The sequence below is a fragment of the Ornithorhynchus anatinus genome, chromosome 5 (assembly GCF_004115215.2).
Source record: "Ornithorhynchus anatinus isolate Pmale09 chromosome 5, mOrnAna1.pri.v4, whole genome shotgun sequence".
Taxonomy (NCBI): Eukaryota; Metazoa; Chordata; class Mammalia; order Monotremata; family Ornithorhynchidae; genus Ornithorhynchus; species Ornithorhynchus anatinus.
Window position 1 is genome coordinate 36,506,033 of NC_041732.1, and position 16,178 is coordinate 36,522,210.

Consider the following 16,178-nt stretch of genomic DNA (forward strand, 5'->3'; position numbering starts at 1 on the left):
TCCCACAGAAATGATTTCCTGACGTGTTATATGTATCAAAAACCTGAGCAACTTCAAACTGACAATGGAGAATAAGGAGACTTCAGTGCAGAATCTTTAAAAAAAAGCCACTAAATAACTCTTCTTATACAACCGATAAAGAGCAAAGACCCGAGTTATATACGTTGTGAGGGTGTCTCTTCCAGAAAAGCTTTCAAAACACAATCTATTGCAGTACACTATCACTCTCCAGTCTGAGAAAATGAGACCTTAACTGTTCTTTGAGATCTGAATGGCCAGGCTATTACATCTAGGCATGATATCATTGAGGTTCTAGCCTTCCATTGACCTTGGAGGTAACCAGAAAGAAAGACTCTGAGTGAGAGGTCCAGGCACTATCCCCAAGGTCAGTGGCTCTCTAACAGCATGAATGTACTGTAAGCATTCTGTTTATTTCATGATTTCAGGCAGATTTGCAGGGAAGTTGGCTGCCGGGAGTGGGGTGGGGGTGGGGAATTGTGTGTGTGTGTGTGTGTGTGTGTGTGTTGCAGGTGGGGGCGGTGTTTGAATGAATTAAAACCAAATATTTTCCCTGGAAAAGAAAAGAAAAAGGGGATTAACACATGGCTGTTGTATTCCAGGCAAGATTAGATGAGGGATATTTAAAATTACAATTGCCCACTTCCACATGGTCCCATTTTTGTTCTGCTTCAGCGTAGGACAGTAGAGGGAGAAGATAAGGGAGATGCCCTCAGACATAGAAAGAAAATCTATCCAGAACTTAATGTTTAAATATTACTTCCATTTAGCACTACAAACAGTGGAGTTAAATGGGCTGCAGGTGTAGTTGAGAAAAATAGCAGTTCTATGTAAACTTTAGATAAACTTTAGAATGAATGTCAGCAACATTGCAGTTTCTGGTATCAGGGGAAGGGTGGGTTGATCAGATCTTGATTCTGAGGTTTGGGGGCCTAGACCATCACCTTATTGCCAGCTCCTCCCCTCACTGATATCACCTCAGCACATCTGTCTCCCAGCTGCCAACCCCACTGGTTTGGCTGAGTTGGTGATTCTTCAGAAAACAAAGAGTCCTATATCAGCAAGGAGTTGGCCTGGGTTGCTTGGAAATCAGCCAACAGCCTCTCCTCCTATTTAGTGCAGACCACTGTTCTAAACACTTGAGAGAGTATGATACAATTGGGAGATATGATCCCTGCCTGCAAGAAACTCTCTTCCTCATCAGAGACTTCTGTTTCTTGTACCTCTTGACAGAGAGCCTTAGTGACCCTGGTTCAATCCTTACTGTGCTAATATTTTTCAATTTCAGACTTCTCTAGTTTCTAATAGTAAACTCTCTCCCAGTTAATTTTGCAGCTAATGTCAAGGGATATATTCTTATATAGTAATATCAGGCAAGTTACTAAGACTTGTAGATCTTTGCTCCTTTTGACACCACAGCAACTATCAATTAGTTAATTCATCAATAGTGTTTATTGAACACTAACTCTGTTTAGACACAGTAGTAAGTGTTTGAGTGCAATAGTAGTAAGTGTTTGAGTGCAAAAGAGAAGCAGCATGGCTCAGTGGAAAGAGCATGGGCTTTGGAGTCAGATGTCATGGGTTCGAATTCCGACTCCACCACCTGTCAGTTGTGTGACTGTGGGCAAGTCACTTAACTTCTCGGTGCCTCAGTTACCTCATCTGTAAAATGGGGATTAAGACTGTGAGTCCCATGTGGGACAACCTGATTCCCCTGTGTCTACCCCAGCGCTTAGAACAGTGCTCAGCACATAGTAAGCGCTTAACAAATACCAACATTATTATTATTATTATTATAGTTTTTAAAGATATGATTCATGCTCTCAAGTGATGTGCAATCACAAGAAAGATACAAAATAATTTAAAGATGGGAGAGAAAGAATAGCAAAATGGATATACACAGCAGTAAATGGTACTTGTTAAGTGCTTACTGTGTACTAGGGACTGTACTAAGCTCTGGGGGAGATACAAGAATGTGACTGTTTACTGTTGTATTGCACTCTCCCAAGTGCTTAGTACGGTGCTCTGCACACAGTAAGCACTCAATATAAACAATTGAATGAATGAAAGGTTGGACATATTTCCTGTAAGTGCTTAAATAGTAAAATACGTTAGTTGATAGGTGCAGAACTACTTTTAGTGGTTATAAAAGCCTAAGTCCAGAGGTGGTGCAAAAGTTCTAAGGTGGGAGTCAACAGGGAATGACCTGGAGAGCAGAAAAATCAATCTGGGTAAACCTCCTAGAGGAGGAAGGATTTTAGAAGGGCTTTCAAGGTGGGGATAACTGTGGCCTGTGACCAACTTATGATGACATAAGTGACATAGAGAAGCAGCGTGGCTCAGTGGAAAGAGCATGGGCTTTGGAGTCAGAGGTCATGAGTTCGAATCCCAGCTCTGCCACTTGTCAGCTGTGTGACTGTGGGCAAGTCACTTAACTTCTCTGTGCCTCAGTTCCCTCATCTCTAAAATGGGGATGAAGACTGTGAGCCCCACGTGGGACAACCTGATTCCCCTGTGTCTACCCCAGCGCTTAGAACAGTGCTCAGCACATAGTAAGCGCTTAACAAATACCAACATTATTATTATTATGACATTTAGGAGAAACAGCTAAAAATTTGAAAGCACCCAGCTAGAATAAGAAGTTGTAGCTGTGTTTACGAGGCTCTGGGAGAGGAAAGAAATGACTCTGATGTAGGTAAATGTCTGAAGTCACCTTCCTCATCACCTACCCCAGTTTCCAACTCACAGAAATCAGTTTCTGCTACAAAGGTCCGGACACCACCAGAAGGGGGTACCATTAACTCAAGAGAAGAACTGGGTAGGTGGGAAGTGGATCTAGAATGAGGAAACACAATGTAAGAGAACTACTTTATCCTCGGCACTCAGAGTTTAGGACTTTAAAAAAAAAAAAAAAGGGAAAAAGACCTTCAGAATCAAAGCATGTCTCTTCCCAAAATGACCTCCTTCTAATGTCTTCATGTCTAATTAAAATTGTCACTGACTCCTAATTATTTATTCAATTAGCATTAATTATTATTTCAGGGGACCAACCTAGTTCAGTAATAAATCAAGCCATTTTAAAGTCAGTCCAATAAAGGATTTTTCTCCTCAGCAGGAGCATCCCCAAAGATCACCATATTACTGTTCTACTGGAAGTCCAACTTTTTTTTTCCACCAGAAACTGATTAATTTCCATGTGGGTTAAATAATTTGACTATTCCCATTGCAACCCAGAAGGCAGAATGTGCTAAATCCCCCTTAGTGATAGGTGTGCTTGCCCTAAACATAGCCATGTCCCTGATTAATATTTGGAAGTTCTCCCAATTAGCAGTTCTGAGAAAGAAGCTGACGGAGCCAAAATTGATCATCCTGCAGAGAGAGCTTCAGTGAGTCATAATTATATTTTTGATCTTCCCTAGCGCCTTTCTGGGTGAAGATCATATAACTTTTGTCAAACTCAGATGAGTCTTCAAACCACAGACTGGATCTTGGGAACAGCTACCAGTCACTCTACTAAGGAAAGTAATATAGAATGCTAATTTCATTCATTTTACTCCAGAAAAAAAATAATGGACTGGCAAATTTGGGGATTGGTACAGACTTTTGAATGGGTAAATATTCTCTTTCTATTTACAAAGGTGCAATATATGAAGTGTGGGGAAGTGAGAAATTCCTTCTCTTTCCCACTCAATTTTCATCCCCCCACCCACCCAAAGAAGGTCGGAAAGAGTACAGCAGTTATCTCCATAAATCTTAAATAAGGAACATTCTGAAGAGGTGAGAGCCCCAGATTTTCCAAAGTAAGTGGTCGGCTGAAGGTTTAGGGTGAGGGTCCCATACGGTGGTAGAACTATAATTCTATTTATTTATATTGATGCTATTGGTGTCTATATACTTATTTTGATGTCTGTCTCCCCCATTATAGACTATGAACCCGTTGTGGGCAGGGGTTGTCTCTATTTGTTGTTGAATTGTACTTTCCAAGTGCTTAGTACACTGCTCTGCACACAGTAAGTGCTCAATAAATAAGATTGAATGAATGAACTGATTCCTCATAATAATCAGCAAATTACAGAAGCATAAAATCCTCAAACTGGAACTAAAGAGGTAATGGAAAGGGCCTGGAATTGGGAGTCAAAAGACCAGGGTTCTAGATTGAAATCTGCCATTGACTGCTGTGTGACCTTGGAGAAATAATTTAACCTCTCTGGGCCTCAGGTTCCTCATTTGCAAAATGAAGTAAGATACCAGTTCTCTCTCCCTCCCTCTTAGACTGTGAGTCCTACAGGGTACAGGGATTGATCTGATTCTCTTGTATCTGCAACAATTTTAGCACAGTATTTGGTACAGCATACTTAATAATAATTATTATTATTATGGTATTTAAGTGCTCACTATCAGCCAAACACTGTTCTAAGCACTGGGGTAGATACTAGGTAATCAGGTTGGACACAGCCCCTGTCCCACATGAGATTCATAGTTTTAATCCCCATTTTACAGATGAGATAACTGAAGTATTGTCCAAGGTCACACAATGGCAGAGTAGGGATTAGAATATAGCACAACTAACTAGAAGGGTGTTGGAATCAGATTAAGGGTAACATTGACCAGGAGTGGAACCAGGTTGGGGGGTTCTTTGTTCAGGCTAGAAAGTTCTGGAAAGGGACTTGAAAGTAAGCACTGGAAAGTGGGGAGATGGATTAGAGAGTGAAAGCTTCTTTGTGTCTACTGCATCACTCTTCTTTTTAGCTCCATCCAACAAAATACTTGTTTTGGAGAGGCAGCTTAGAAGTAGAGGACCTACTTTGAATCAAATAGACCAATATGACCTGCACTGTCACATTGAAACAACTGTACTCTGGGGAACTTGAAGCTGAAGAGAAGTAGTGTGGTCTCCTGGGGACAGCATAGGACTGAGTCCACCATGGGTTCTAATCCCAGTTTAGCCACTTATCTGTTGTGTGATCTTGAGCAAGTTGATTAATTTCTTGGTGCCTCAGTTTCCTACTTGTAAAATAAGTATTTCCCTCCTCCTCAAATTGTGGGATAGGAACTATGCCTGATTTGATTTTTTTTTAAATTTTGTATGTTTAATTCTGTATTCATTTATCTTATAAATCAATTTAATTTAATGTCTGTGTCCCCCTGTAGAATGTACGCTCCTTGTGGGCAGGGAACATGCCTACTAATTCTATTGTATTTTACTTTTCCAAATGCTAAGTACAATGTTCTGTGCATAGTAAGCACTTAATAAATACCACTGATTGATTGATGGATCTGATTTGTAACCCCCCCCCGTTCTTAGCACGCAGTAACATTTTAACAAATAGCAAAAGTATTCATTATTATTATTATTTGTTTGAGCTGACTTTGAGGCAAACAAAAGCCCATCTCCTTTTTAAATAATGGATCCTGAGAAGTGAGTCAGGGAGGCACCCTGGCAAGAATGGGCACAAACTATACTTTCATTGCACACTCAGCAATATTATGTCCTAGAGCATTTCTTTGTTCTTGATTGTGTACTAGCCATTTTGCTCTAGTGTCACTTCTAAGTATGGATCTGGATGCTTTTCAAGTGGAATGCCATCATCCTCCCTTGCGTTTTACTGGGATCTTTCTTGTAAGAAATCCAAACTTGTTTTTCCCACAGGATATTTTGTGGTCTTTTCATGAAATTATAAAGTGATACATTGCATTCATACTATTCCTGGGAAGCAGAGGAGACGTACTGATTTTTCTCCCTATATTAAGGATGGAGAAATCAAGGCCTAGAGCAATGAAACGTCTTGCTCAGAGTTACACATTGTCAGTGACAACATCAAGAGTAGACTTGTAGATTTCCAGGCCTCAACCTGAATCAGTGCTGCTTCCCACATGCCATTTAACTCTGACTTGACATTTTTATGGTAATAATATAATTAGTGTTACTTTCTAAGGGTGTGGTTTGTGTCAGCCACTATTCTAAGTGCTGGGATAGATATAAGATAACCAGGTTGGGATCAGTCCCTGTCATATGAGGCTCACAATTTAAGTAGGAAAGAGGTCAAGTATTCTCCATTTTGCAGAAAAGGAATCTGAGACACAAGAAGTTAAGTGATTTTCCCAAGGTTACACAGCAACCAAGTGACAGAGTAGGAGTATAACACAGGTCCTCCAATTTTTAGGCCTGGGTAAAATAGTACCAAACTAAACAAACAAAATTTCCAAATGAAGTCACAAGGAGCAAAGTGTTTCTGAAAATGTTTTGGTGTTCATAATCCTTCTTCCTACTGGCATTCCCCAAATGCAATTAGCCATAAAGTGTTTCTATCAGGGTCAGTCACTAAAGTAAAATGTCTGAAAGCCCAGGCAGAGTACCACCCCCCCGCCCCCTTCCCCTGCCCCATACTATAGACACCCCCACTCAGTGTTACCCATTAAGCAAAGATCTAAGTAAATTAAATGATGTAAAACTGCTTTTATGTTTTTCTTAGGCAGGTTCAGAGCTCTGAGATCCATTTTTTTCTCCTGTGGGATGAAAACCTTAATCCATTCACTTACCCCAAGACTTTCAGAGGGTGGCATAGTGCATCCCTTCTATTTTTTTACTTGTCAGCATTCCTCTGAGTGATTACTTTTCTGGATCAGGTTTTTTTTTTTTTTCTTTCTTTCCTTCTTTTTTCTGGACCAGTCTTGAACACATGATGGGCTCTGCAACCAGAAAGAATGGATTTCCTATCTCTTATCCAGGCCATTCATTATCACAGTTTGCCTGTTAGCTGGGCTGCACTCTGCATAACCAGTTCACGACTTTCCTGCAGGCATCCTAATGCCTAATTTTCAACAGTTTCTTTCCAAATGAAAATCACTATCGAAATGGTAAGCATTTGGAGTTTTATTATTGATTTATGCCTTGGGTGAAGAGGTTAATTAAATGTGAATTTTAAGCCGACAACATGATTAGGAGAGTGAGGAAACTTGAATTCATGAATACTTCCTGAGCTGTTAAAACTATTTAAAATGAACAATGACTGAAGGGGAAAAAACAACAACAAAAAGCCCTGTGTTACCAGTGACTGGATTAATGCAAATCTGAGGACTTTAAGAGGAATAACAAATTATTTTCCTAGACATTCAGGTCCAGCTGGGTTTTTAGTTTGCATTTATATTGACATTAGTGTGAAATTTAATTCATTCTAAATAAACCATTCTTACAAATTCTTTTTGTTTCTCTTCTTTAAAATTACATCTTAAAGTCATGAGTTTATCCAGACTGCTAGGCACCTTGCTCTCCACTCCCCTTTACATCATTAGGGTAGTGGGAGTGACTATATGTAACTGTCCTGATTCTAATCAAGACATTAAGCTCCTTAAGGGTTAGGACCATATCTTTGCTACACATTCTAAAATAAAATAGTAAGGAAGGGTCACTAACTAAGAAGTCCTGGAATAGAGACCACCAGCATTAAAGCAATTTGTGTTAGCACATCTTCACTGGCTGGGATGTATGCCAGCAGTATACTCAAGCCACTACTCTGTGGGAAGCTAAAAAGGAGTGGTCAAAGGAAAATAGGACCAAAGAAACACTTTAAAGACCTATTAATCAGTGGTATTTACTGAGCAATTACTGTGTACAGAAGACTGTACTAATCACTTGGGGAAAGTATAATAGAGTAGTTAAACATGATTCCTTCACACAAGACCTTATAGTATCCAGAACTAATAAAGTGAAACTTCAAAGACCATCAGATGGGAGAATAGAGTTGGGAGACAGATCAGCCTAGTATGTGGGATTCAGAAATGGGGGTATGTGCTTTGGACCAGCGATTTGGAGCACTTTGGGCCACCAAAAGAAAGAAAAAAATAGCATTGACTACTGTAGGCAGCCATTTCACAAGAGTGGTAGGGAACATCTTTACATGCATGTGATGTGGAACAGTTTCATGTCACCTGTGCTCTAGAATCCTCTCTTCTTCAGCACTTGGAAACCATTCCACTTCTCTCCATATATATACATATATTCATATACATATATGAATTTGCTACCTCCTAGCAGTAATTCATTTTAGTCTGCCTCCTACTATTAGATTTTAATCTCCTTGAGAGCAGGCATAGTTTCTTTTGACTCTAACTTCTGACCTGCTTCTTAAGACTCTGCTAAAATCTCATTGGAGTAATCTAAGCTGGAGAGACAGAAAAGGTCAGAGCATGTGTGATTGTTTGCACATGTACATGGAAGCTCACAATCAATGCAACATCCAACCCTGGCAATTCTGGCATCAGTATTTAAACCACAGGCCATTTTCACTATTCTTTCATCCCTTGTGCCCAATCCCCATCTACCATGCTATTAATTATTATAAATTCTAACCTTACCCTCCCTCTTAAAAATTAACTTTCAACAAAAGACAGTAGCATTAAAAAAGGTATGAAATACCTTTGATTCAAAATAGTCATTTTACCTACCACAATGCAGAAATTTAGGGTTAGAAAAATGTGCCAATTTCCCATTTCTATCCCCATTAATGATCACCTCCTCTTCAATGGGGTTGTAAGACCTATATCAACAAATCTCTCTGGAACATTGTCCCACAAAAATCAGCACTAAAATGTTACTTTTCATTTTTGCCTTTGGCAGAAGCAGCTTGACTCAGTGGAAAGAAGCTTGAGAGTCAGAGGTTGTGGGTTTTAATGCTGGTTCTGCCACCTGTCAACTGTGTGACTTTGGGTAAGTCACTTGACTTCCCTGTGCCTGTTACCTCATCTGTAAAATGGGGATTAAGATTTTGAGCCCCACATGGGACAACCTGATTTCCTTGTATCTACCCCAGCACTTAGAACAGTACTTGTCACATAATGATAGCATTTGTTAAGCATTTGTTAAGCATTTGTTTAAGCATTATTATAATGTGAAAGGCTTGAGAGAACAGTGTCTGAACCATTTCTATCAATGTTGGAATCAATCGGGGCAGTATTTCTAGGTTGTTCCCCCTTGTTTTTTTGTTAATTTGTTTCCTTTTCCTCTTACTCCATTCCCCTAAAATTTGAAGACCTCAGAAAAAAATGTTTTCACCTAGATCTCAATCAACTGGATCCCTCCCACTTGGATTACGAGCCCCATGTGGGACAGAACTGTGTCCAACCTGATTAACTTGTATCTACCCTAATAATTGGAACAGTGATTGTAACTTAAACAATTTCTTAAAAAGTACTGTAAAAGATAGCTGGTCTTATCAATCACTGGTATTTATTGAGCACTTACTATGTGCAGAGCACTGTACCAGTGTTTAAGAGACTACAATTAGAGAAGCAGTGTGGCTTAGTGAAAAGAGCCCAGGCCTGTGAGTCAGAGGTTGTGGGTTCTAATCCTGACTCCATCACTTGTCAGCTGTGTGATTTTGGGCAAGTCACTCAACTTCTCTGTGCCTCAGTTACCTCATCTGTAAAATGGGGATTAAGACTGTGAGCCCCATGTATGACAACCTGATTACCTTGTATCTACCCCAGTGCTTAGAATAGTGTTTGGCCCATAGCACTTAGCAAATACCATCATTATTATTATTACAATACAACAGAATTAGCAGAAATGTTCCCTGTCCATAATGAGCTTACAGTCTAAAAGGAGAGACAGACATTAATATAAATAATTTATAATATGTAATTTAAAGATATGTACATAAATTCTGAGGGGTTGGTAGTGGGGTAAATATCAAATGCCCAAAGGTCCCAGATCAAGTGCATGGATAACACAGAAGGGAGTCCAAACCAGAGAAAAGAGAGCTTAATCAGGGAAGGTCTCTTGGAGGAGATGTGACCTTAATAATGCTTTGAAGGTGAGGAGAGAGGTGATCTTACAAATATGGAGGGGGAGAGAATTTTAGGTTAGGAGGAAGATGTGGGAAAGGGGTCCTTGGCAAAATAAAGAAAATTGGGACACAGTGGGTAAGCTGGTGCTAAGGAGTCGAGTGTGTGTCTTGGCTGTGGGCTGGGATGTAGTAGGAAATCAAGATAAGGTCTTAGAATGTAAACTACTTGAGTGAAAGATCCATGTCTTCCTTGTGTTTTGTCAGTTCATTTTGGAATTCATTAAGTGTTTATTATATGGCAAGTACTGTGCTAAATGCTAGGGTGAATGCCAGTCTAATAGATCATACCACATGGGGTTCACAGTATAGCCAAAGACAAGGGATTCTAACACCCAGTCAAGTTGACAAAGACAAGACAAATAGATGTGAGAGGTGAGAGTCCTCAGATGAACTGTCAGTCTGTGTTGGAACTCAAGAATCATCTCAGCTTAGTAAGAGATCTCTGCAAAAGCAGAGGAGGAATTTCTAACATTGAAGATGGAGACTATAGTAATAATAAGTATTATGTTATTTAAGTGCTTTCTATGTGCCAGGCACTGTAGTAAATACAGGGGTGGATACAAGCAGATTGGGTGGTCCCTGTCCCTTGGAGGGCTCACAGTCTCCATCGCCATTTTACAGATGAGGGAACTGAGGCACAGAGAAATGGAGTGACTTGCCCAAGGTCATACAGCAGACAAGTGGTGGAGCCGGGATTAAAACCCATGACCTTCTGACTCTGAGGTCCGTTCTTTATCCATTACACCAGAGTCACCTGGGTCCCTTTTACAGCTCCTAGTCCCCACTGCTGCTGCTGAAAGGGCAGGGCTAGTCTGTCCAATGAGAATCCATGGCTGATGTCAACTGTGTGTGTCAAGATGAACTGGGCACCCTCTGCCTCAAGATCAAAATGCTACCTCATGACTGCCTGAGCCAGTAAGGAGGAACTCGGGAGCATGGGCAGGATACCTCCCCCACAACTGAAGACGCCACATTCCCCAGGCCATGAATGCTGAAGAAGGCATCCTTCTCCCCCTTGCTAATCAAATAAGGTAGTAGTAACAATAATAATGGCACTTGTTTAGCACTTAGTATGTTCCAAGCACTGTTCTAAGTACTGAGGTAGATAAAAGTTAATTAGATTGGACACAGTCCCTGTCCCACATGGGGCTCACAGTCTTAATCCCCATTTTACGGATGAGGTAACTGAGGTACAGAGAAATTAAGTGGCTTGCTCAGGGACACACAGCAGACATGTGGCGGGACTGGGATTAGAACCCAGGTCCTTCTGACTCCCAGGCCATGGTCTATCCACTCTGCTATGCTACTTTGAAGTATAGAGGCGTAGGGTGGGGAAGAGATTGGTCAAGTGGAATCCAGAAGCTTGAACAGGCTGGGAAGTCAGGTATTAAATAGCTGCTGCCTCTGATATTGCGGCCAGTGGATCGAAACTTGCGACAACTGGCTGCGTGTCGCCAATGCCCACTCTGTTTCTGGAAACAGCATTAGATGAGGGGCCATGGGACAGGTGAATGTTCTGCTGCATGCTCGTGGTGCTGGGAGCTAGGTGCTTCCCCACGTGTGAATAACCACGTAAGCATATTCCTCCCGAGAGGGAAGGCTTCAGTTTGAGTGGATACAGGGAATCATATAGAGTACAGGGCACCAAATTAAAAATAAGAGTATTTCTCCAGAGAAGGAAGCTCAGTTCACCACGTGCAAATAACTGAATAACTGTAATCCTCCCAAAAGGGAAGTTCAATTTCCCAAAAGTCCCAGCCTTTCTGACTCTTGATTCTCATTTTTGTCAAGCCGATCCTTGAACTCATTCTCACGTGATGGCTGACATTGTTTCAGGGAGAATGAGAGTTGCTATGAGCAACTCTTCCCCACCTACCTCCATCTGGAATGTGGAAATTAGGATGAGAAGCAGAGAAGCTGGGCAGGGCAGAAACTGTGCCTTCGACTCAGTGGACCACCCTCTTCTATTGGAAATGTTATCCAACCTTGGCTTCACCGATTCTGTCCTCTGCTTGTTCTCCTCTTATCTCTCTGACCACTCATTCTCAGTCTCTTGTGTAGGTTTCTCCTCTGCTTCCCACCCCCTAATTGTTGGGGGCCCTCAAGATTTAGTTCTGGATCCCTTTCTATTCTCCATGTACACCCACTCCCTTGGAGAACTCATTCACTCCTATGGCTTCGTCTACCACCTCTTTGCAGATGATACCCAAATCTACATCTCCAGCCCTGATCTCTCTTCCTCTCTGCAGTCTCGCTGTATTAACTATATTAAGCTTAGGTACATATCTGTAATTTATTTATATTAATATCTGTCTCCCCCTCTCTAGACTGTAAGCTTGTTATGGGAAGGGAATTTTTCTGTTTCTTTTTGTATTGAACTCTCCCAAGCACATAGTACAGTGTTTTGCACAGTAAGCACTCAATAAATACGATTCAGTGAGCTGAATGAATGAGAGTACAATATCAATTTCTGTCTCTATTTCTTTCCAACTCAGACCCTCTTGTATTTGTAAATTAACTTATATCTATTTCTCCCTTTGGATTGCAGACATTCTGTAGGCAGGGATTGTATTTTCTTTTATTTCATTTTCCAAAGTGGTTAGTATAGTGTTCTGTAGACATTAAGTGCTCAAGAAAGGTAATTGATTGAAAGAGACATTCATATATCTAGATTTATATCAATGTCTGTTTCCCCATCTAGACTATCAGCTTGTTGAGAGTAGGGAATGTGCTGTTATATTGTACTCTCCCAAGGTCTTAGTACAGGCTCTGCACATAGTAAGAGTTCAATGAATATGGCTGACTGCAAGCCTGTTATAAGCAGGAAACATGTCTGCTAATTTGGTTGTGTTATACTCTCCCTAGTGCTTAGTACAGTGTTCTGCATACAATAAGTACTATTGATTGATTTTTTCTGCAGTCAGCAAGAAGAGATTCCAGCCAAGGTGGTGGCTCCTCCCAAGGTGACCCCAAGAGTCAGTGGATTATACAGAAAAAGAAACCAGGAATTCTGGTTCCCAAGTCCCAAAGCTTTTCATTGTCCCCATCAGAATACCATTATTCCAGACTGTGCAGATTAATATGCCTGAAGGCAAAAAGCTTGAGACAATAGAACAGGGAGAAGAATCTGTGTGTGTGTGCATGGGAGGGAAGTGGATTATCTTTTTTTTTAAATGGCATTTGTTAAAAACTATGTGTCAGGAACTGTAATAAGCACTTGGTAAAATATAACCTATTCAGGATGGACAAAGTCGAAGGCCCACACGAGGTGCACAGTCTTAACCCCCATTTTGCAGATGAGGTAACTGAGCCACATAGAAGTTAAGTGACCTATCTGAGGTCACACAACACATAAATGGAAGAGCTGGGATTAGTCAGGCAATCTGACTGCGACTGGCAGATTGGTTCCTTAAACATCAGCATCTTTGTTGGCCCTAGTTAGCATCAAATGGCAAGTTGAGATCATGAACATTGAAGTTGGGAAATGTAATAAAACTCCTAGTATCAAAATTATGCTCATCTTAAAACAGGTACGTTGGATTGCATATGAGAATGAGTAAGAGCAGGATGCATACCCAAAGGGCTGCTGTATGGAGAGCTAAAATCAGGAAACTGAAAGCAAGGAGGGCAGATGAAGTGTTCTCAGATCATAGTGGTGCAATGGTGCTAATCCAACATTATGGCTAGAGAGCCTCATATTGGGTGAATTCCCCACGACCGATTATTTAAAAGGCAGCTTTATTCCCTTTCTTAAGAGTACTGAGGCTCAATTTCAGCATTCCAAATGAGGAGGATTTAGAAGTGTTGTTTTAGCTGGCGGGCGGACATCCAGGTGGAGATGTCCTGAAGGCAGGAGGAGATACGATCCTGGAGGGAGGGTGAGAGAATGGGGTGGGGGAGATCTAGATTTGGGTGTCATCTGCATAGAGATGATAGTTGAAGCCATGGGACAGAATGAGTTCACCAAGGGAGTGAGTATAGATGGAGAACGGAAGGGGACCAAGAACCTACCCTTGAGGAACCCCTACAGTTAGGGGATGGGTGGGGGAGGAGGAGCCCGGGAGACCAAGAATGAATGGCCAGAGAGATAAGAAGATGCTTGTTTTAACAGTAAAACAAAGGCTCAGACAATAATCCCTCTCAACTGAAAACTGGGAGTCAGTTGCTGAAGATGGAACACTGGGGAGCACTGCTATTGAGAAAGAAGTGGTTCTTTTCAAGAGAAAGCTTCAAAAAGAATGACAAGGAAGAAAAACAGAAAACAGTGCTAGACACTGCAAACATAACACAAAAGGGGCAGCATTTTCTGTGAACAATGTGACTGCCTTGGCTTTTTCAGAGACACACATACTCTCTTGCTCTCTCTCGCTCTCTCTGGTAAACTTCACTATGAGTGATGTCTTTTTCAAACACAAAGGACAAATATGGTTTGGTGACAGGGAGAGAATGGCTTCTCCCTTGTAGCTTGCTAAAGAAAGAGAACTTGATTTTATTTGATGTTTTCCAATCAATCTATCGTAAATTGAATGCTGACTATGGGCCAAGTATTGTACTAAGTGCATGGGACAGTAAATGCGGTAGAGTTGGAAGATACAGTCCCTGCCCTGAAAGAGTTTATAATCTACTGGGTGGGGGTGGGGGGTCCGCAGATATTAAAATCAATAAGTAGTATTTACTGCAAGCTTGCAGTGTGCAGAGCACTGTATATTAAGCACTTGGGAGAACACATTGAAAATAGTTTGTTACTTCTATGGGCCTTTCCTCTAGGATTTTCCCCAGGGGTTCAGTTCAAAGCAGGGAATCCCAAAGAAACAACTTCATTTGAAGAAAAGAAAGCACAGAAAGCTGAAATAATCTCATCCCTCCATGAGTTCACCACTGCCTAGAAACAGCATAATCTAGCTCACTTATCAAGCAATGAATGGGCAGGAATCCATATTTTTATGTTGTTTTCTAATTTGTGTTCTCTGATGTTCTCTCCTTCTGTTTTATGTTTCCTCTCACCCTATATTTGCTGGACCCTCTTTCGCTTTTTAGACTGAAAGCTACTCTTGGGCTTGGGCAGAGTCTGGGTTTTTGTGATTCATTCAATCTTATTTACTCAGTGCTGACTGTGTGCAAAGTATTGTACTACGTGTTTGGGAGAGTACAATATAACAATAAACAGACACATTTTACCTTTTAGACTGAGAGCTGCCCTTGGGCTTGAGCAGATCCTGTGTCTTTGTGACATTCAGGGCACTATATAGAGAGGGTGTGTAAGAAATACTTTTGAGGGTCTGACTCATGAGCATGGAACAGGTCACTTATGAGAAGACTAGTTGAACCAATCTTTGAAGAAAATTTGGGCTGACATCCCGCCCGTAACTAGAATTGATAAAGACCATGATTCTATAGCGCTGGAGGTAGATGGCTGAGCTGAGTGGCACGGTTAGAAATACATTTCCTGGAATCTCACGGTTGTCATTCTGAAAGTGTTAGACTTGGGAAAGGATTTTGACAGAGTTACCGGTAAAGCAGTAAAAATCAGATCCGGAACGGGGATGAGAAATACCCATCCTCCTCCCTCCTCCCTTCTCCCTCCCACCCCCACTTTTATTCTCCTCTGGTTTCCATATGTCCATTCAGCTCATTCTCCACGATAAAGACATCTATTCCCTTGACAGATCCTCAGAGAGAAAGAGAAAGAGAGAGATCCCGATTCCAGGCTGATCACCTAAAGAGTTGATTCATGAGAAATCTCCCTGCTCCACTGAGAGACCACTTCTTTCCATTTTGAGTTAGACCTGAAATCAATATGTCATTACAAACACATGTGCCAAAAAGAGGGACATGAAATGAATACGCATCCTGAATGAACTAATTGGAAATATTAGTTACTCTGAAATGTGCAAAGATAAAAAGACATCTCAATGATCATCTTAGCCTCAGACATGTCTGTCTTCTCCCAATTACAACTTTATCGAAGTTGACTACCTCTAGTTCGATAAAAGTTTTTAAATCTGATTAACATTTTCTCACTTTTTTTTTTCCCTCTGGAGATCATTTACTTCAGGTATAACCTCGTGTGAATTGCCTTAGGGAGAAGGTTATCCATAAGTTGAAAAATAAATGTCCCCTGTTTGTTATATCATTTAAGAAAATGGTTTTAGGTCACCATTTGCAATTTAGTTTCCTAGAAAGTGAAAGATTTTCATGTTCTTCAAGGGATGGTGGAAAGAAAATGTGATAAGTAGGAAAACATTTTGAGTGTGAAATGTCACTCATGGGTGGGATAATTCAGGTCTTTTCAAGAATGACCAAGGTTCCTCAGAA

At 40.9% G+C, this 16,178-nt stretch overlaps 1 long non-coding RNA gene across 2 annotated transcripts in view; it reads right to left on the reverse strand.

The window, feature by feature from the left end:
* LOC114812286 overlaps positions 1 to 16,178 on the reverse strand; it is a 477,687-nt gene that overhangs the window by 90,096 nt on the left and 371,413 nt on the right. For both annotated transcript variants that reach the window (XR_005660006.1, XR_003759949.2), the window contains exon 4: positions 6,559 to 6,708. This is a non-coding gene — a long non-coding RNA (uncharacterized LOC114812286). The remainder of the gene's footprint in view (positions 1 to 6,558; positions 6,709 to 16,178) is intronic.